The 21622-nt window shown below is 46.4% G+C and overlaps 1 protein-coding gene across 1 annotated transcript in view; it reads right to left on the minus strand.

Annotated features, from left to right (window-relative positions):
• Positions 1 to 20987, minus strand: part of ENTPD1 (ectonucleoside triphosphate diphosphohydrolase 1) — a 149000-nt gene extending 128013 nt beyond the window's left edge. Inside the window, exon 1 of the mRNA XM_040436544.1 lies at positions 20970 to 20987. The gene's annotated coding sequence lies outside the window, so the exon portion shown is untranslated. The remainder of the gene's footprint in view (positions 1 to 20969) is intronic.
• Positions 20988 to 21622: the final 635 nt, after the last annotated feature.

The following is a 21622-nucleotide window of genomic DNA, read 5'->3' on the forward strand; positions in this document are numbered from 1 at the left end:
AGGAAACTAGCCTAACCAGTGCATACTGTGAAAACCCACCCACAAGAATTGCTGTTTTGGAAATACTCCGACCTGGTCATCTAATTATTACAGTTTGGCCCCCTCAAAATCAATAAGGTCCTTACTCTTGCCCATTTTTCTTGTTTCTAACACATCACAGTTCATGAACTGATCACTTGCTGCCTACTATAGTAGAAACCAGGCCTCTCTTAACCTAGGTCTTTGTAACTGCAGCATTCCAGTAAATGAGCCTGAGCTGCAATTCCCGTCATGGCCAATGGACAAGAGTGGTGCTGATTCTTGAAAAAAAAAAAATCTGATTCTTTTTAGTTATTCCAAGCAATTCCTTTTGTTAAGCTTGGCAGGGAATAGAGAAGAAAACAGAAAATAACTAAAAATGTACAAATTAAGGTCCATTGCCCATAATACCTAAAGAGGTTCTCTCATCTGGACGTTTATGTCGGATAGGTGTAGGTCCCACCTCTGGGACTCTCAAGACCAGGGACCTGCCAGCAATAGTCAGCACTGCGCGCATGCATGGTTTTCTCCATTGTCTGCTGTGGGATTTCCACTAAGTCTCATAGCAGTGGATTGAGAGGACACCCACACACCCATGGTCACACTTCCATTCACCACTATGGGACTTCCAAAAAATTGCCCAGCCAGCGCTTTTCCATTTTCAGAACTCCCATAGCAGTGAACAGAGAAAGCCGTGCATGCGCAGTGTGCTTTCCGTTCATGGTGGGGCCCTGTTCTTGACATAGGAGGGGCATGGGGCCTGGTGACTGAGGCGGGCCAAAGGACTCTTGATACATCGGTATTATAAATGACACATGGATAGCGGGGGCCTTGTTATACCTTTTGCATCAGGCCCTTCGACTTACATAAAAATCTTCATGACCTGAAAGCAGTAAGATAATATTACACAGTAAAACATTTCACAGAAGAAGTACAATGGCTGATTATACCTATTGGGAATTGAACAGCCGACAACTGTGGTTCCCACTGAAACCAATAGGCAGCGGGGCTGGCTTCCAGCGCGAGGATACGGCTGACTCATATTTCTTATTCTGTGAACCTAAAAGCCTCCAGAAGCTCCAGCCGCGGGATGAATACCGTCACACAATGAACGACGTCTCTGATGTTACAACTAAAGGCCTTATTATAAACCCTGCGGGATAAAGGCGCGCTCCACTGAAGAGTCATCTGTGTCTCCTTTGGTCCCAAATAGCGTGCCTTCAGTATGATGCTTAAGTCGTGACATGAGATTCCAGGCAAAACGATGACTTTCTCCAGTTTATCTTCGTGCTAAGGATATTTTGGATAAAGAACAATGGAAAAAATAGATGACTTGTATGATAATTAGCTGGAAGTCACGACGACATGTGGCCGAGGCCTCCAAGGAAGGAACATGCTGCCAAAAGGCTGCTTTCATGCCAACGTGCCGTAATAGACACACAATCATAGGCACCGTGACTTTACAATTACACACAGTTCGAAGGTCAAATTTAAAAAATGAAGGTATGAAGTCAGGGGTATACTGAAAACATAGGAAGTACCACTGCAAAGATCACACCAATATGTAGAGGACTATGGCGCGGGTTGGCAGCCGCTGGTAGGCGAGGAGGATGGATGGCAGGGTTCATCCCTCGCCTAACATACTTGCCTGTGGTCTCGATTGTCATGTGTATGGGGAGTGATTTATGCAAATTTGCATTAAAGGGGTTTTCCAAGATTTTAATACTGACGACTTATTTCCTGGATAAGTCATCGGTATCTGACCGGTGGGGGTCTTACACCCGGGACCCCCGCCTGATCAGCTGTTTGAGAAGGCACTGGCTCTTGCAGTAGCGCTGCAGCCTTCTCTCAGCTTTTCCTAGGCCTAGGAGCAGCTCAGCTCCATAGAAGTGAATGGGGCTAAGTGATATACCAATGATACAGTATATATATATATCTTCCCCATGTTTTTTTTTTCAATTTGGACTTCCCTGACCCGTTTTTGCCATGTGAACCAATCCTTCTAATTTGTTTCCTTCCTGTTTGTAGCACTTCCCTGTTCCTATATCTAACCAAACCCATAATGCACCTCTCCGTTCTCTGCCACAGCTCCAGCACCGCCCCTATCATCCAGTTATTTATAGCCCCTCCCACTTAGCTAGTTACACAGACACTCCCCTATCACTGCCCCGCCCATGGACACGACATCACAGGAAATAAGCAAGAGCTGCATGGACAAGATCACAGCCCAGAACAGAAGAAAGGAGCAATAAAGTTAAAAGAAATACATTACAAAATTACAGCGACCTTCAAAAATGATTGTTTTACAGGATGTTAATGTAAACCAGAAAACCCCTTTAAATACATTTTGTACAGGATATGCCATAAATGCCTAAAATATGTGGGTCCCACCCTCAGGATCTGCACCCATCTCCAGACTCCACAGTAGGAGTACCCCAATCCCTCTTCTGTCTGGTGTTGAGGACGCTGGTTGCTGCAAAAGACATGAAGCAAAGGTCTTGTATATCTGCAGCTCTCACCATTGGGAGTCACAGAAAGTGCCGAGGACTTTTGCTCATCGAAAGCCCATAGGAGTCAGAAGGGTGTTACCAGTTGGGGGAGGGGGGTGTCCCTGCACACTCTGACATTATCCAATCAGTGCTGCCACTATTAGACTGGTCAGAGACACCTGCCCCCCCGCCCTCCCCCCAAACTGGTAACACCCATCTGGTTCTTTGCTGCAAACTGATAGCAATCCATTCACAATAATAGAATAATATATGAATGGCACAACAAGAATAGATTCTCCAGAATTGTGATCACATGGGGAAGGCAAGTAGTTACTAAATCAGACATGTCAGGAGAGGTGACAGGTAAAATCACTGGTTATAACTATAGGTGGAGCTGTAAATGTATTCCACTTCTGAAGAAACGAGCAATCATCCTTCCAGCTCATTACCACTGTATACTCGGGCCATTAAGAGGATTCATAAGTCACATTGTTATGGTCTGGATGTCATCAGTGTGTTTAGCTTTTAAATAGGAAATTAATGTGATATTAATGGCAGGCGGGAAACGAACCAAGGAATTACACAATGGTTTACTGACTGCTAAATACTAAGGGGGTCATTTAATATACTGAAGTATGCCTATATTAGGTGCACTTTAGGCGCAGATGGCCGCCTACTTTTTTAGACCTGGCGTGAGTGGTTAAAAGTCGCAGATTGCGGCGCAACTAACTGTTGCACCGCATTCTGCGACTTCTCCCCACTCACGCCAGGTCTAAAAAAGTAGGCCTGGCATGGGCGGGGAAGGAGACGGGCCTGCCAGCCCATCTCATTCATCATTTACTACGCCTGTTTAGGCGTCGAAAATGGTCTAAATGTAAGACAGGAAGGAAGCTGGCTTACTATAACTTCGGCGGATCCACTGCCACATATAGGGATTATCAAGACCGGCGTCTAAAACGCCGGTCTTAATAAATGACCCCCTAATATTCTACTTGCACATAGGGGGAGATTTATCTAAACTAGTGCAAATGAAAGCTGGCTTAGTTTCCCATAGCAGCCAATCAAATTCCACTGTAATGACCGGCGTCACCAAAGGGAGGGAAAAGGAAAAGCCCTGCCCAAGGGAGAGGGAAAGGTGGTGACCCCTAACTCACTTTGCGGCTGGCACCTGACTGCCCTGACGTCCCTAGACGGGTTCCTCACCCGTACGCCGATCACGTGCCTAAACCCTGGCTTTCCCTAAGATGAGCCCTATGTAGTGAACGGGGCGGTGGGATCACTAGTCCGCACCACTAACACTAAGAGGAAAACACCAAGGAGAGGACAGACAATACAGACAAACATATAATCCCAGGTGGGCGACAACAGCAGACCACAAAGGCCCAACAGGGATCCGGAGGGTAACACTCTGGAACAACAACCAGGGATCTCAGCTACTCATCTCCAGTGGGTCAGTATAGAAGTCCAGGTAGGAAGCTCTATATCTGGCAACCAGAGAAGTGGGAGAGGGGAATATAAGGAGGTTGGGAGTGCTGGACAAGAAACAGCTGAGGAGGAGAAGCTACGGATCCCTGAGTGAACCAAAAAGGATTGCAAGGCAAACCCAGAAAGCTACCATTACGAAACAGCACTATCTTTATACATAGAGTGCGCAGCCACCCGCTGCGACTTCCTGACCCCTGGTATAACGGAGTCAGACGTGGCTCTTGACACCCTCGTGACATCCACCTTATATTTTTAAGAGCTCATTTAGAAAATGAAAGGTAGAATATGATTGGACAATTAAGTCAGTTTACCTTTACACCAGTTTTGATAAATCTCCCCCACAATGTTCATGCAAAAAACATCATAGAAACTGTCCGAGTTTTCCCCTGTAAGGCTTTTTTTTTCTGCCATTTTCCCCATATAGGGAAAACACCAACATTTACAAATAGCTGCTAATTAAATGAAATGCCAGAGACCCAAAGACTCTACCTGTTATCACGGGGTAATGTGGATAACAGGTACACCAGATAAACAGACGGCATAGGATAACAGTCTAGGCCTTGAAATTAGTGAGGGAGAGATGGTTACCTCCTAGCAATCCCTGAGTCTCTCCCTGACTCCTGACAGTATGTGCAAGCCCTGATGGTGGACGAACACATACACTCGTACCTAGACCCTGCTAATACTGTAGCAAACCCTAGATTAGGGAACGGGGAGTGAGACTGCCGATACCTTCCACAGTGAAGGGGCGAGCGTCTCCCTGAGACCTAGACTGACACAAACAACACAGAGCAAAAGTGGAACTTAGCTTGGGAAGAGTGAGGAACAAGGGATCCACAAACAACCAGCAGGAACTCCAGAAGGAAATATCAACCACATGGTGAGAAGTCAGAGGTAGACTGAAATAGAGCCTCTAACAAGCAAACGAGCGGAACCTGTGTAGAGGTGGGATCCGGCCCACAACAACAAACTGAAAGGAAACACCTAGACCCTGTCAGATAGACTCACGTGCAGCAAGTCTATCTGATCTCCTCAGATCTCTCACAGGGCCGGCAGTGACAACACCTTTTTTTTTTAAATAGTGGGGGGGAATCGCAGTACGTCTTATAAAGCAAATACTAATGAGCGCTTGCATTATGGAAGGGCTCACTAGTATGCAGGAGGTGCGGGGAGCAATGAGTGTAGCTCTGCTAATGCTACCTGTACTCGCCGCTCCTGGCTGTCTCCGGCCACTGCACTGTCCTTACTGCATCAGGACACTGTGCGATGTTGTCACGGAACCATGAACCAGACGTACAACAAGGGATAAGTGAAAATAAGAAGGCTTTATTGAAAATAAAGCTGTAAAGCAAAAGTCCAAACGGATGGCGAAACCGAAGCAGAGTCTTTGCGAAGCCAGAGGTCAGGAACCAGAAGGGTAGTCAGACGAAGCCAGGATCAGGAACCAGCAGGGTAGTCAGACGAAGCCAGGATCAGGAACCAGCAGGGTAGTCGGACGAAACCAGGATCAGGAACCAGAAGCAGCAGCAGTCTAGAAGCATGTGAACACAGGAGGACCAAGCAAGGAACTGAAGCCACAGACCTCCTATATATATGAGCTGGGCATCCAGCTCCTCCCAGTGGGAAGGAGGAGCCGCAGGGTGGGAGGCTACAAGAAACCCAGAAACCAAGATGGCCGCCAGCACATGTCAAACGAAGGAGAACAGCAAGAAGGTAAGACCATGACAGTACCTCCCCCTCAAGGGCCCCTCCTCCGCGGAGTAAAGAACGGTTTCTGAGGGAAGCGTGCGTGGAAGGCTCGGAGCAAGGCAGGAGCATGGACATCTGCGGAGGGAACCCAGGAACGCTCCTCTGGACTATAACCACGCCAATGGACCAAAAACTGCACCCGACCGCGGACCAGGCGTGAGTCCAGGATATTGCTCACCTCATACTCCTCACGATTACCCACTTGGACCGGACGAGGCCGAGGAACCGAGGAAGTGAAACGATTACACACCAGTGGCTTCAACAGGGAGACATGAAACACGTTGGAGATCCGCATGCCAGGAGGAAGCGCAAGGGCATAGGCTACCGGGTTTACCCTGCGAAGCACTCGGAAGGGACCAACAAAGCGAGGCGCCAGCTTGGGAGTGGGCACTCGAAGGTTGAGGTTGCGGGTGGACAACCATACACGGTCTCCGACCTGGTAGGAAGGAGCAGGCGCTCGTCTGCGATCAGCCTGGAGTCTCTGGCGCTGCGCAGAGACCTCAAGGGACTTCTGGATCAGTACCCAAGAAGCACGTAGGACGGAAAGGTGATCCTCCACAGCCGGAATATCCTGGGGAGAGAATACCTCCGGTAACACGGCAGGTTGGAACCCATAATTGGCCATGAAGGGAGACGTCCCAGAGGAAGAGTTCACCGCCGTGTTCCTGGCAAACTCAGCCCAAGGCAGGAGGTCAACCCAATTGTCTTGGTGATCGGAGACATAGCAACGAAGGAATTGCTCCAAGGCCTGATTGGATCGTTCTGCGGCCCCATTGGACTGAGGGTGGTAGGCCGAGGAGAAGGAGAGATGAATCCCCAACTGGGAGCAAAAGGCGCGCCAGAACCTGGACACAAACTGACTCCCCCGATCCGACACAATCTCCTTGGGCAAACCGTGCAACCGGAAGACCTCCCTGGCAAAAATCGTGGCCAACTCTTGTGCAGAGGGTAACTTCTTGAGAGGAACACAGTGGCACATTTTGGAAAACCGATCCACAATCATGAGAATGACCGTATGGCCTCGGGATGCAGGGAGGTCCACAATGAAATCCATCCCCAGGTGTGACCATGGGCGCTCCCCGGTGGCTATGGGTTGCAGAAGGCCCAACGGAAGGTGCCGAGGGGACTTACTCTGGGCACAAACGGAGCATGCCGCTACATATGCGGCGATGTCGGAACGTAGGGAAGGCCACCAGAACAGACGTGAAACAGCCCAGGACAGCTGATTCTTTCCAGGATGCCCCGCGGTCTTGGAGTTATGGTAGGTTCGCAACAACCGAGTGCGCAACTCCTCAGGCACAAAACATCTGCCGTTGGGTCTCCCAGAGGGAGCACCAGATTGAGCCGCCAAAATCTGCTCACCCAGGGGAGAGGTCAGGCTGGTGCGAATGGCGGCCAAGATCTGATTCGGAGGTATGACCGAAGTCGGAATCGACTCCTCCCTGGACAGCTCGGAGTACTGCCGTGATAAGGCATCCGCCCTGATGTTCTTGGAACCGGGTAGGTAGGAGACCACGTAATTAAAACGTGACAAGAACAGAGCCCATCTGGCCTGACGTGGTGTCAATCTCTTGGCCTCAGAAAGGTAGGGCAGATTCTTGTGGTCCGTCAGGATGAGGACCGGAACCACCGAACCCTCGAGCAAGTGCCTCCATTCTTTAAGGGCCTGCACGATGGCCAATAACTCCCTGTCACCAATCTGATAGTTGCACTCCGCGGAAGACAGTTTCCGGGAGTAAAACCCACAAGGAAGCAGAGGACCCTCTGGTGTTCTACGCTGAGACAGAAGGGCGCCTACTCCCGTCTCAGACGCGTCCACCTCGAGGACAAAGGGCAACCCAGGGTTGGGATGCGACAGAATCGGAGCCGACACAAAGGCGGACTTTAGAGCCTCAAAAGCTCGGATGGCCTCGAGCGGCCAGACCTGGGAATTACTGCCCTTCCTGGTCAGATCCGTGAGAGGCTTGGCTAGCATGGAAAAGTCCCTGATGAACTTCCGATAATAATTGGCGAAGCCCAAAAAGCGCTGCAGGGAACGAAGACCACTGGGCTGGGGCCACTGTAAGACAGCCGAAACCTTCTCAGGATCCATGGAGAACCCCTCAGCGGAAATGATGTAACCTAAGAAGGTTACCTGGGCTCGGTGAAATTCGCATTTCTCAAGCTTACCGAACAGCTTGTTCTCTCGTAACCGTTGCAACACTCGTCTGACATCCAGAATGTGGGCCTCCATGGATTCAGAATATACCAAGATGTCATCCAAATAGACCACCACACACTGCTGCAACAGGTCACGGAAAACATCGTTGATGAATTCCTGAAAGACTGCGGGCGCATTGCACAACCCAAAGGGCATAACCAAGGATTCATAATGACCGGTCCTGGTGTTAAACGCGGTCTTCCACTCATCGCCCGCCTTGATCCTTACCAGGTTATATGCCGCCCTCAGGTCGAGTTTGGTAAAGACCGTGGCCCCTTTAAGGCGATCGAACAGCTCGGAAATCAAGGGTATCGGATAAGCGTTCTTGATCGTGATGCGATTGAGACCCCTGTAATCGATGCAAGGCCTCAACTCACCGCCCTTCTTTTTCACAAAGAAAAATCCAGCCCCTGCCGGGGACGAGGATTTGCGAATGTGTCCGCGTGAAAGCGCCTCCCTCACGTACTCCTCCATGGCCTTATTCTCCGCTACCGACAGTGGATAGACTTTGCCACGAGGAGGAACGGCACCAGATTGTAACTCTATGGCACAATCGTATGGGCGGTGCGGAGGTAGGGCAACCGCGCGCACCTTATCGAATACATCCCGGTACTCCTCGTATTCAGGAGGCAACAGAGAGTCCGAGGAAGTACACAGCAACTTGACAGACCCATGGATGCAACTAGCCCCACACTGCGGTGACCACGAGAGGATCTCGGCCGATCTCCAATCGAAAGTCGGATTATGCTTCCGGAGCCAGGGGTACCCCAAGACCACCGAGTAGTGTGGAGACGAAATAACCTGGAGGCAGACCGACTCTCTGTGAACGGCACCAATGGCTATCCCCACTGGAAGGGTCTCATAAGTCACGTGTGGCAGCAGAAGGGGTCTGCCGTCTATCGCCTCAAGAGCCAGTGGGGAACCTCGAGCCTGCAGAGGAATGGAATTGGCGGCAGCGAACACATTATCAATGAACAAACCACCAGCACCAGAGTCCACCAACGCCTGGGTCGTCACCGAGCCCCCGACCCAGGAGAGGACAACAGTGATCAGTGGTTTGTCAACACGGGAAACCGGGGACGAGGAGACTCCACCCAAGATCTGCCCCCGACAGGATCTCAGGTGCGAGCGTTTCCCGGACGGTTCGGACATGCCAACCGAAAATGCCCACCGAGACCACAGTACATGCATCGGCCCTCGCGTCTCCGGAGTACCCTCTCCCCCTCGGACAGGCGAGCAAACCCCAGCTGCATGGGTTCACCCCCAGACAAGTCATCCCCAGGAGGCGTGGGAGGAGAGGGAGGCACGGGTGGGACAGCAAACGTAGGCGCCCATCTGTTAGAAAACCTCCGCAGGCTCTCCTTAAAGGAAGGTCTCTCCCTGAGTCTGGTGTCAATCAAAATCAGGAAAGAAATAAGAGACTCGAGCTCCACTGGTAGGTCCTTAGCTGCAACCTCATCCTTCAAGGCATCCGAGAGACCATGAGAGAAAGCAGCGACCAGAGCCTCATTATTCCAGCCCACCTCTGCTGCCAGGGTACGAAACTCAATGGCGTATTCAGCTACGGATCGTGAACCCTGTCTGATGGACATAAGGAGCTTCGCAGCAGAGGCAGCACGAGCCAGCACATCGAATACCTTCCGAAGAGAAGCAACAAAACCGGAAAACTCGGCAACCACCGGATTGTTGTTCTCCCATAAAGGGCTGGCCCAGGCCAAGGCCTTGTCCGAGAGCAGCGAGATCAAGAAGCCCACCTTTGATCTCTCAGTGGGAAAGGCATGTGGCAGCAACTCAAAATAAATGCCCACCTGGTTAAGGAAACCTCGGCACTGAGTTGGCTCTCCCCCAAAGCGCTGTGGAAGAGGGGCAGAACCGGTCATACCTCGAAACACCGCAGGTGCAACAACAGGTGTCGGGGTAGACTCTGGCGCAACAACCGGAGCGGCAGTAGGAGCGGGCCCAGGAGCGACAACCGACCCATCGGCAACGGGAGCGAAATGAGCCGTGCGTTCAAGCAGGGTTTGCAACGCCACAGCGAACCGACCCAACAGGTGATCCTGCTGATCAAGTCTGGCAACCAGCGTGGGTAGCGAGGATGGCCCTGTACCGTCAGAATTCATGGCTTGGTCCTAATGTCACGGAACCATGAACCAGACGTACAACAAGGGATAAGTGAAAATAAGAAGGCTTTATTGAAAATAAAGCTGTAAAGCAAAAGTCCAAACGGATGGCGAAACCGAAGCAGAGTCTTTGCGAAGCCAGAGGTCAGGAACCAGAAGGGTAGTCAGACGAAGCCAGGATCAGGAACCAGCAGGGTAGTCAGACGAAGCCAGGATCAGGAACCAGCAGGGTAGTCGGACGAAACCAGGATCAGGAACCAGCAGGGTAGTCGGACGAAACCAGGATCAGGAACCAGAAGCAGCAGCAGTCTAGAAGCATGTGAACACAGGAGGACCAAGCAAGGAACTGAAGCCACAGACCTCCTATATATATGAGCTGGGCATCCAGCTCCTCCCAGTGGGAAGGAGGAGCCGCAGGGTGGGAGGCTACAAGAAACCCAGAAACCAAGATGGCCGCCAGCACATGTCAAACGAAGGAGAACAGCAAGAAGGTAAGACCATGACAGATGTCAGGTTACAGTGCAGCGTGGGGCCTGGAAGAAGACCAGGGAGCAGTGAATGCAGGAAGAGAGGTTGGATGTGCAGGATGGCAGCACCATCAGAAGCGGTGAGTTCATTTACCGTAGTTATTTTATCTGATCTGAGGTCTGATATGGCTATCTGATCTGAGGTCTGATATGGCTATCTGATCTGGGGATCTGATCTGAGGTCTGATATTGAGGTCTGATCTGGGGATCTGATCTGAGGTCTGACATTGAGGCCTGATCTCGGGATTTAATCTGAGGTCTGATATGGGGATCTGATATTGAGGTCTAATCTGAAGTCAGACTTCAGGATATGTCTGAGGTCCTGATATTGGGGTCTGATCTGAGGTTGGATATGGGGGTCTAATTTGGGGTATTTTTTCAAATTTTCCTCCTCTAAAACCTAGATTACCCCTCTTCCTTACCAGGCCAATTTTTCAGTTTAGCAATGGGCCTATCTAACTGCAAATAACAATTTTATTTCTGAGCCAACCTACATGTATATGATATGATTTTTCACAGGACATCTTAGACCTTTCTTTTGTGCCATTAGATGGCAGAATTTAATATTTAAAAATAATATTTAAAAAAATGCAGGACCTGAGTCATGTGATGGTTTCTTTAGCAACATATACAAACAGGCCCCATGTGGTTCTAGCATCCTGGTCACCTGACCTGTCGATCGGGTGATACATCCGCTCATAGAAGACTGCCTATATCGGAAGGATTGCGGAAGCAGCATTGCGCAGGCGCAGTTGTTTCTACACCTCGCCAAATCTCCATGTGTCGCTCGGATCCGAATCAGGTTACAAACGTTCAACCTTTGTTTTTAATAATGTTATTTATTAGATCAGCTGGGTTTTAATGAGTGGCTTAATTAATATGAAATATGACTTTTAGTCTCTTATGTATTGTTGAGGATACATTCATCGATGTCACTTACATGCTATGTATGGTTTTCACTTGGGTTTTGATTGTACAATTTGATTGTGATTTATACTTTTATGAAATTTATTATATTTTTTACTTAATTATTTTATTGATTAATTGACACTGAACGTGCTATATACAGTACAGACCAAAAGTTTGGACACACCTTCTCATTCAAAGAGTTTTCTTTATTTTCATGACTATGAAAATTGTAGATTCACACTGAAGGCATCAAAACTATGAATTAACACATGTGGAATTATATACATAACAAACAAGTGTGAAACAACTGAAAATATGTCATATTCTAGGTTCTTCAAAGTAGCCACCTTTTGCTTTGATTACTGCTTTGCACACTCTTGGCATTCTCTTGATGAACTTCAAGAGGTAGTCCCCTGAAATGGTTTTCACTTCACAGGTGTGCCTTGTCAGGTTTAATAAGTGGGATTTCTTGCCTTATAAATGGGGTTGGGACCATCAGTGGCATTGAGGAGAAGTCAGGTGGATACACAGCTGATAGTCCTACTGAATAGACTGTTAGAATTGGTATTATGGCAAGAAAAAAGCAGCTAAGTAAAGAAAAACGAGTGGCCATCATTACTTTAAGAAATGAAGGTCAGTCAGTCAGCCGAAAAATTGGGAAAACTTTGAAAGTATAGGCTATTTGACCATGAAGGAGAGTGATGGGGTGCTGCGCCAGATGACCTGGCCTCCACAGTCACCGGACCTAAACCCAATCGAGATGTTTTCGGGTGAGCTGGACCGCAGAGTGAAGGCAAAAGGGCCAACAAGTGCTAAGCATCTCTGGGAACTCCTTCAAGACTGTTGGAAGACCATTTCAGGGGACTACCTCTTGAAGCTCATCAAGAGAATGCCAAGAGTGTTCAAAGCAGTAATCAAAGCAAAAGGTGGCTACTTTGAAGAACCTAGAATATGACATATTTTCAGTTGTTTCACACTTGTTTGTTATGTATATAATTCCACATGTGTTAATTCATAGTTTTGATGCCTTCATAGTCATGAAAATAAAGAAAACTCTTTGAATGAGAAGGTGTGTCCAAACATTTGGTCTGTACTGTATATGCTATGTGCACTCCCTTTTTGTATCACTGCTTGAGAAAGGTTCCAGTGTGCGAACCAAAACGTTGCTATTGGTGAATAAAACTACCCGTTTTTACTAAGGAAGTGCCGTGGATTTTCTGGGATTATTTAAAGAAAGACATGTATATTTTTTTATAAATTAAAAAATATATATATCATTGCATTTGTAAATTTTATGCCCCCCTGAAACCCCCCCCCCCCCAAAAAAAAAAACACTATACTAAATATAGCTAAAAGAAGTACCTATATCTTTAGAATTTTTTATGAGGGAAAAAAAATATGCGCACGTTTGTATATTTAACACACTTAACACACTTAAAAATTTGCTATATATACTAAAACTATATTATTTAACTAGCCCGCCTCCATTATCTCCAAATCAAAGTGCCTAGTAGTAAATCAGTCTTAGTTGCCCATAGCAACAAATCAGGGCTCAGCTTTCATTTTTTTCAGAGCCTTGCAGGAACAGGAAGCTGAGCTCTGATTGGTTGCTACGGACAGCTAAGAACAATTTATTATTCAGTTTGATAAAAGAGGCCTATTGTGTTAGAAAGGTGGTGTTCTTCCTGGAACAGCAAATAGTGAATGTGGAAGGCGATGTGCGAAGCAGATTGATTAAGGAAACACAAGAGACCTTTGCCGACAAGTACCCAGGAACGTAACCACCAGCTAAACGTTATATTTAGAGTCTGGTTCAGAAATGGCATCACACATGAAGAAACCGAGGCTTCCATCGATCAGGACGGCTGAAGTTGTGCATAAAATTCGTCAGCACATTGCAGGTAGCCCCCAAAAATCATCTCGATGACGGTCTCAGCAAGTTGGTGTTTCAGGAACGAAGCTGAAATCTCTGAACCTGAAACCGCACCGTATAACGTGTGTGCAGGAACTGAAAGTGTCCGACAAAGCAAAAAGGCGGAAATGACTGGACTTGGTTGCTGACAGACATTTGGACCCATTGCTGGACTTCATGACGGACGAAGCTTGGTTTCATTTATTAGGTCACGTAAACTCGCAGTGTGAGGTGTCGGACCCCCGCTGATCTGATATTGATGACCTTTCCTGAGGAAAGGTGTTCAAATATTAAAAATGTGGACAACCCCTGGAACAAAATGTCTTTTTTTCATGTTTTTTTTTTATGTGGTGGACTTTCTTGTAGTGCTTGCAGTGCAATAGTAAAACAGTGAAAGGATAGGAGATAAATGTTCTGAGGAAACCCCTTTAATGTACACTATTCCGGTTCAGGCACAAAATTCTGTGCTAATTAATACATCTATCTTGGTCTTTCGAACATCCTGATAAGATTATGGAGGACATGTAGAGATGGTAAATGCATATGTATTTATATAGCTGTCAATGTATAAATAGGAAGACAATGAGCTCCCCCCAGTGGTGGCCGCAGGTAGTCATTCTGACAGTGTTATAGTACTGCAGTTCAATATCAGGCGCATGAACTAAGTAAAATTGTCTGAGTTCAATAAAAACTCAGGTAGCCCGTGTCGATGTGGTACAATAACAAAATAATCAATACTCACCCCTGCAGCTTCCAACGCTAAAGCTGTTTTACACTCTACTTGAGGCCTCTTGCACATTTCCGTGTCAGTGACACGTCTGTGAAAAAAGCGTACATGTTTCATCCGTGAAGCTGTCCGTGAAGGATCCGTGTGTCCATTTTTACCATCCATGTGTCATCCGTAATTCACTGACGTTGCTCAGCTGAAAATTAATTTCCAAAGAATCTCCTATCAGTCTTCAGTGTTGTGCCATTCGTGTTGTGTCTGTGATTTTCACGGACCCATAGACTTCTATGGGCGTGCTTGGTCCGCATCACGGATCAAAGTAGTGCGTGTCTCCGTCATTTTTTTACTGACCCACAGTCAGTAAAAAATACTGAAATATGAAAAGACACATTTAAATCAATGGGTACGTTTGCTGTCCGTGGAAAATGCGGACAGCACAAGTCAGTGAAAAATGTAAACGTGGACGAGGCCTTACACTGCAGGCTGCTCTGTACAAATATATGCCCATTTCAAAGTTAAAGGGGTTCTCCAGGAATAAAGAAAATGAAAATACTTACATATTACTTTATTATAAATACATTCCAAAATTCCTTTCATTAGTTATAATGGCTTGTTTTGTCTGGGGAGCAATCATTAGGAGAAATAAAATGGCCGCCGTCCTATTAGTACACACAAAACCTGTCCTAATCACACAGCAGGACAAGTTACTTCACAACACTGAGCTAAAGAGCTGCCTCATCCTCCTCTCTTCTCTGCTTGTCAGGGATTATGATCCTGAATACAGCGGATAAGATCTTCAGCTGAATCTCTGTAGGAATGGAGTTCATGAGGAGACATGAAGCACAGAGAGAAGGTGGGGGTGTGGATAATGAGCAGCAGCACTTGTATGCAGTCTCCATTACCACAGCCTGTCTGTCCGTCCTCTCTGTACTTCTTGTCTCCTCATGGGCTCCATTCCCCAGAGATTCAGCTAAAGATCTTATCAACTGTGTTCATGATCATAATCCCTGACAAGCAGAGCAGAGAGGTGGATGAGGCAGCTCTGTAGCTCACTGCTCTGAAGTAACTTGTCCTCCTGCCTGGTTAGGACAGGTTTTGTGTAACCATCAGTGTCTGTAGCCTGCAGGACCCTGTCTATGCATAAAGAGCTGATTTATATTACAAAACTAATCAGCAAGGGGCCTAGAATGAAATAATTATAACATAAGGTATATTATAATATGTCATATATATATGTCAGACTTCCACATCCGGTGCCAGACTATCCGAGGCTGACTTACAAAGGAGCTGGATTGTTATGCATAGTTGCCAACTCAAATGTCAAATTTTCGAGGAGTGTCCCTAATTTTCAGAGAAGGCCTAAGCAAAAAATGTGCAGGGCTTATGTAAATCCCATCCATAAGTGAGTGGTCCCCATGGATTTTGGAATTCCAGGGTTAAATGTCCCGAATTTACCTACAATGTTGGTAAGTATGTGCTGCCCGTTACAGCAATCACTATCACTAAGCATGCTGAATGACATAAAAAAAAAATTAATCTCTCAACACAAATGACAAAACCTGCCGTCGATCCAATGTTAAATACTTAATGGTATGGAAAATTAATTTTAGTTATTGAATGACCTAGTAAGAATGGAATGGGACCTATAGTAGAAGTGATAAGAAGAGGCGAAGCTGATCTCCCTGCGATTAGTGCTGAACCTGAAGAGCTAGCTTTATTCTTAAAGGGAACCTGTCAGAACGTTTTTTGCCACTAGTACCTGCCCGGTGATTTTCCAAAGGTATCCTTAGGCTGGTTTCACACGGGCGTTGCAGGAAAAGGTGCGGGTGCGTTGCGGGAACATGCACAATTTTTCCGTGCGAGTGCAAAACATTGTAATGCGTTTTGCACGCGCGTAAGAAAAATCTGCATGTTTGGTACCCAAACCCAAACTTCTTCACAGAAGTTCGGGTTTGGGTTAGGTGTTCTGTAGATTGTATTATTTGGGTTATAAGGGAAAATAATAGCATTCTTAATACAGAATGCTTAGTACAATAGGGCTGGAGGGGTTAAAAAAATAATAATAATTTAACTCACCTTAATCCACTTGATCGCGCAGCCGGCATCTCTTCTGTCTTCTTCTTTGCTGTGCACAGGAATAGGACCTTTGATGACGTCACTGTGCTCATCACATGGTCCAATCACATGGTACATCACCGTGGTGAGGGACCATGTGATTGGATCATGTGATGTGACGTCACCACAGGTCCTTAGCCGGCAGCTCAACATTACAGAAGAAGACAGAGATCCGCAACTAAGCGATCAAGTGGACTCGGTGAGCTAATTTCTATTTATTTTTTAACCCCTCTATCACTATTTTACTTTGCATTCTGTATTCAGAATGCTATTATTTTCCCTTATAACCATGTTATAAGGGAAAATAATACAGATCGGGTCCCCAGCCCGATCATTACCTAGCAACCATGCGCGAAAATCGCACCGCATCCGCACTTGCTTGCGGATGCTTGCGATTTTCACGCGGCCCCATTCACTTCTATAGGGCCTGCGTTGCGTGAAAAACGCAGAATATAGAGCATGCTGCGATTTTCACGCAACGCACAAGTGATGCGTGAAAATCACTGCTCATGTGCACAGCCCCATAGAAATGAATGGGTCCGGATTCAGTGCGGGTGCAATGCGTTCAACTCATGCATTGCACCCGCGCGGAATACTCGCCCGTGTGAAAGGGGTCTTAGTGTTCCAAAAATGAGACTAATCATGCAGAAAATTGAGTTTACATCCCGCTCTTGCTGTATGCTGATTAGGTCTTTAGAGTCAAGGAGGAGGTGCCGCTGCCAATATGCAGTGCCCCACTAGGCCAGTGCCGGTGGTTAAGGCAGGGATATTCTATAGACTTCTATATTATGTGATGTATTTCTGATGTTTTGCGTTGTTTTATAATGTTTTGTGCCATCTGCATAGAAAACATAGGCTATAAGCTGAAGGGGTTTTCTGAGACTTTTAAACTGATGACTAGTGATGAGCGAATTATTGAAAAGTTCAATTCGGCTGCTTCGGGGCAAATTACTTCGTCACAAATTTCATTTCTTTTTCAGTAGTGGGTGCAATGACAGAGAAAGGTGATTGCACTGCTCCCAGTCATTGTACTCCTCAGATGCCGCGTTCATACATGATCAGGGCATCTGAGTGTAAAAATGCAGTGTAAAATGTAAAAAAATAAATAATCCATCCTGATCTATTTGCTCACAGAATTTCTTGCGTGGTGATTTTAGGCGGGATCTTCTTCATGCAAGATGGCGTCCAGCCCATTGCGAGCAAATGGATCAGGTAAGTATGATTTTTTTTTTTACACTATTTCAGGTTAATTTGATTCGCTACCATGAAGCACAAGAAAATTTGGCTTCGCATAGAATCGAATTTATCCTGAAATTCGGATTGAAGTCCACCTCTGGATAGGTCATCGGTATCTGATTGGTGGTGGTCCAAGGCCATGTGACTTACGAACAGGATTTCACATGGCCTAGGCTAAGCTGCAAGGAGACCATGCGACTGCTGTGGGGCCCAGTCTTAGTTGGGATTATCTCCTAAAGGAGGTGAAAACTTGGTCAGGACTCTACCCTCTAAAAAAAACTACTTTTAGCAAATGAGGCAGTGGAAAAATGGCCCAAGGGTCATTGAAAGGGGTTTAGGCAGAAACCATTCTGTCCTGTGTGGGGGGCCTGGTTTTTTCTTTGTTTTCGGGCCCTTACTTCTATATGTACACCACTGGTTGATGGGAAGGGGTCCAGTTGTCGGACCACAACAGAGGACGGGTCATCAGTATAAAAGTTTCGGAAAACCTCTTTAAGCTCTTAAGTTCGGCGTCTCTTTGGTTCATTTACAGTCTGCGTTGTACCAGGGATGCTGATATAGCAACTTCCAGTCCTGTCAGTCAGCATCAGCCCCAAAGGACTCCAGTGAAGCCCTGAGATTGCGGGATTTAGTCTGTGAAGGTAACGCACGTCTACAGCTAACAGACCTAGCTCTCTGGGTATTTTAGATTTCCGGTTGCCCTTTTCTACAAGTTGGCAGATGTCATTGCTGCTTTTTGAGTCTGCATTTAGAAGTTAGGAACTGCTGACATTGCAGAAGAAATTGGATTTGTGTAGCCCCCCCCCCCCCCCCAGTTGGAATGGTATGCAAGGAATTGCTATATAAGGATTTGCATCTTGGAGGCATTTTGGAGGTAACCCATGGTTCAGCCAGAAATTGTTGGAGCTGTTTTGCTAAGATTTGTGCCTCCATTTTGTGTCAAAATGTTTTGCTTCTACTCTTCAAGTAAAGACTCCACTCTGGTCTCCGCACCTCACCATCAAGGGCCCCCACCTTCCACCAACCAGGAGACTTTGCACAGGGTATGCCCTGAGGAACTAATACTCTTATATTGCGGACCCCCTCTTCACTGTGCCAGACCTGGGAGTGAACAACAGGTCGGAAATCTTATAATGCATAGGTCTGGTCTGTGGTCTTATAATTAGAGGGTCTGGTTAAATTAGGGAACTGATAATTTGGGGGTTTAAGGTCTGATAATTTAGGTATCTGAGGTCTGGCATTTAATTGAATGGGGTTTGATTTGATGTCTGAATTAAATTAGGTATTGGAATTGGTCTGTGAGCTGAATGAATTGATGGGTTTCATCTGGGTTCTGATGTATTTTGGAGTCTGGTCTCGGGTCTGAATCAATTTCCATATATTGTCTGGGGTCTAATTTACTGTTATACTCAAGGACAGACCCATTTTCTAGTTACTCCCCTGTATCAAGACCTTTTGCAAAGTTGCTTAAAGGGGTTGTGCACCTGTTTGTATTGATGACTTATCCTCAGGATAGGTCATCAATATCTGATCGGGGGAAGTCCAACAACTGGCACCCCTGCCGATCAGCTGTTTGAAGAGGAAGTGGTGCTCTATGCGAGCTCTGCTTCCTCTTCATTACACTGTTCGTTGTCTCCCTTGTGGTGGTAGCACAGTGTAACTACAAGTACTGCTCCATTCAAGTGAAGTAGAGCGAGTCCTTGGAACGGGCAGTGTTATGAAGAGGAAGTGGGGCTCCTCCTCTTGAAACAGCTGATCGGCGGGGGTGCCGGGTGTTGGACCCCCACTGTTCAGATATCAATGACCTATTCTGAGGATAGGTCATCGATACAAACAGGCTGCAAGACCCCTTTAATTTATTTTTAGATGCATTGGCTGCAGAAGTATACACACCCATTAATACTTCAGCCCTCAGCTCCCTCCTACTTGGATGAGCCCTTACTAGTATCTCAGATGAAACTATTTTCCACTACTGCTAATCTCAGTGAGAACCAACATGTCTGTCGCTCATTTATCTGTTTGACTTTTTGTCTTTGCTCACTCAATTTCCATGCCAATGTGAAAACAGTTTACGGAGTTCTGTTCCGAATCCTCAGCGTTGTGATCGCAAAAACAGAATTTCCCTTTTTTATTCATACATCTACACATATTCCATAGTAATAATGTGGGGAATTTCTCTATAAAACGAAATCAATGACCAACTGTTCGCTGTGACTTTTGAGCAGATTGCGCCTGATCCTGGGAATTATACTGACCCATCTAAAATACAAAGTTTCAAATAGAAATATTGAAAGTGTATCAACAATTAGAATGCAAAATATAGTAGAACCTCTCTGAGACTACCACTCAAGATTACAATGAAAAGTGGTCTTTTCAAGGAGAAGTGGGCCACAAAATGGATTGGATTCTACAGCTGGACTATTAAAATTTGAGATTTGCATAAAACCAGTGGCATACCTAAAAATGACTATGGGACCCAGGGGAGCTTGGTGAATAGAACTTTTTTACAGCTTCTAGTGAGCTAAACGGTAACTGTATAAATTCCTATGCACTTAGCTCCCTCTAGTGGTGGCTGTAGGAAGCTGGTTTTATCATGTGCTATGTGAATGGAATTTGGGGGAGATTTATCAATGTATTGACACCAGTTGTTTGGTGTAAGTACGCTGAGCAATATGGTGAGCGTCGGATCATGTTTTTTTTTTAAAGAGTAACCAAACTTTTAAACATCAGGAGTCCGCTCTTCGCAGCTGAAAGTTCTCCTGTAATGAAGTGCTATTCAGAGATTTCAATTGAGCGAGGGGGGCTCAGGCAGGATCCAGCTCCACTCAGCTAAATCCTGGCATAGCACATCGGTAAGTGTAAGTTCCTCTTTAAATTAAAAATCATAATTTGTTTTATATCTCATAGGGGGAGGCCATACTAAAATGAGCTATGGGGCCCTATGAGATCTCTGTATGCCTCTGGTTCTGTGTCCAATCCTAGGGCAAGTCGTGAGATTTGAAGAAGTTTTCTGACTTTTTTTTTATACTGATCCTCTGGATAGGTCACAACTATCTGATCGGTGGAGGTCCTGGGTGTCAGACTGTTTGAGAAGGCACCAGCGCTCACAGTAGCACCACGGGCTTCTCACGGCTCACCAAGAACAGCACCGTACATTGCATAGTAGCTGTGCTTGGTATGGGACTGAGCTGCGTCTAGGCCACGTGCCCGATGAATGTGACATCACTGGCGAAGGGTAAGATGCGAGAAGGCCACTGCGCTCCTGTTCTCAAACAGCTGATTGGTGGGAGTTTCGAGTGTCAGACCCCCAGCCATCAGTATAAAAAAAGTTGGAGAACTCCTTTAAGGCAGCTGATTTCTATTACCATTGTGTGTGATTGCATTCGTTTTTCAGGGCTCCATACTGTGCGTCTTCCCTGGTTATCAGACTTCTGGCTTCTTTTTGGATTATCCTTGTGGTTATTGCTCCTGCTTATATCTACTTTTCTGGTAATGACTCTGACCAGTCTTTGGATTAACCTCTCATGTTCTTCATTCATCCTGCTTGTTGACTTCTCCTTTTCTTCGCTGGTCATTCTGGTCTGCCACTTGTGTGCCCGCACCAGTATTCTGTTATTAGCTCTGCAGACATATCCTGGGTCACTAGCAGCCGAGTCCATCCTGGTAGCAGTATTGGGGTTCACTGGTGGTGGTCCGGAAGATGAGGGTAGTGCTTCCTACCAGCACCCCTATAGAGCACAATGGAAATGATGAATTATAGGTACATGGGTAAAAGAAGTTGCCATTTAAAAAAAATATATATATTTCCTATGTCGCCATCTAGTGGTAGAAATAGAATTAGCAAGTGGTGTGGTATTCCAGTACTGCATAGTGGAAGCACAAAATTCATTTAGTGTATATTGAGGTAGACAGGTGAAGATCTATTGTTGTAACCAAGGAAGGTCTTCAGATCTGCTAGGTGATAGGTTGTGACAGGATCATACAGGATAATACAGGGGCACAGGCAAAATACATGACAATTACATTCAGTGATTCACAGGTGACATCTTCTACTCAACAGTAATAGGGCAATATCTCCAAAAGTGACTGTGCCAGGATGCAACATAGTAATACTGTCCCCAAAAGTGCTGCCAAC

The sequence above is a fragment of the Bufo bufo genome, chromosome 6 (genome assembly GCF_905171765.1).
Source record: "Bufo bufo chromosome 6, aBufBuf1.1, whole genome shotgun sequence".
Classification (NCBI taxonomy): domain Eukaryota; kingdom Metazoa; phylum Chordata; class Amphibia; order Anura; family Bufonidae; genus Bufo; species Bufo bufo.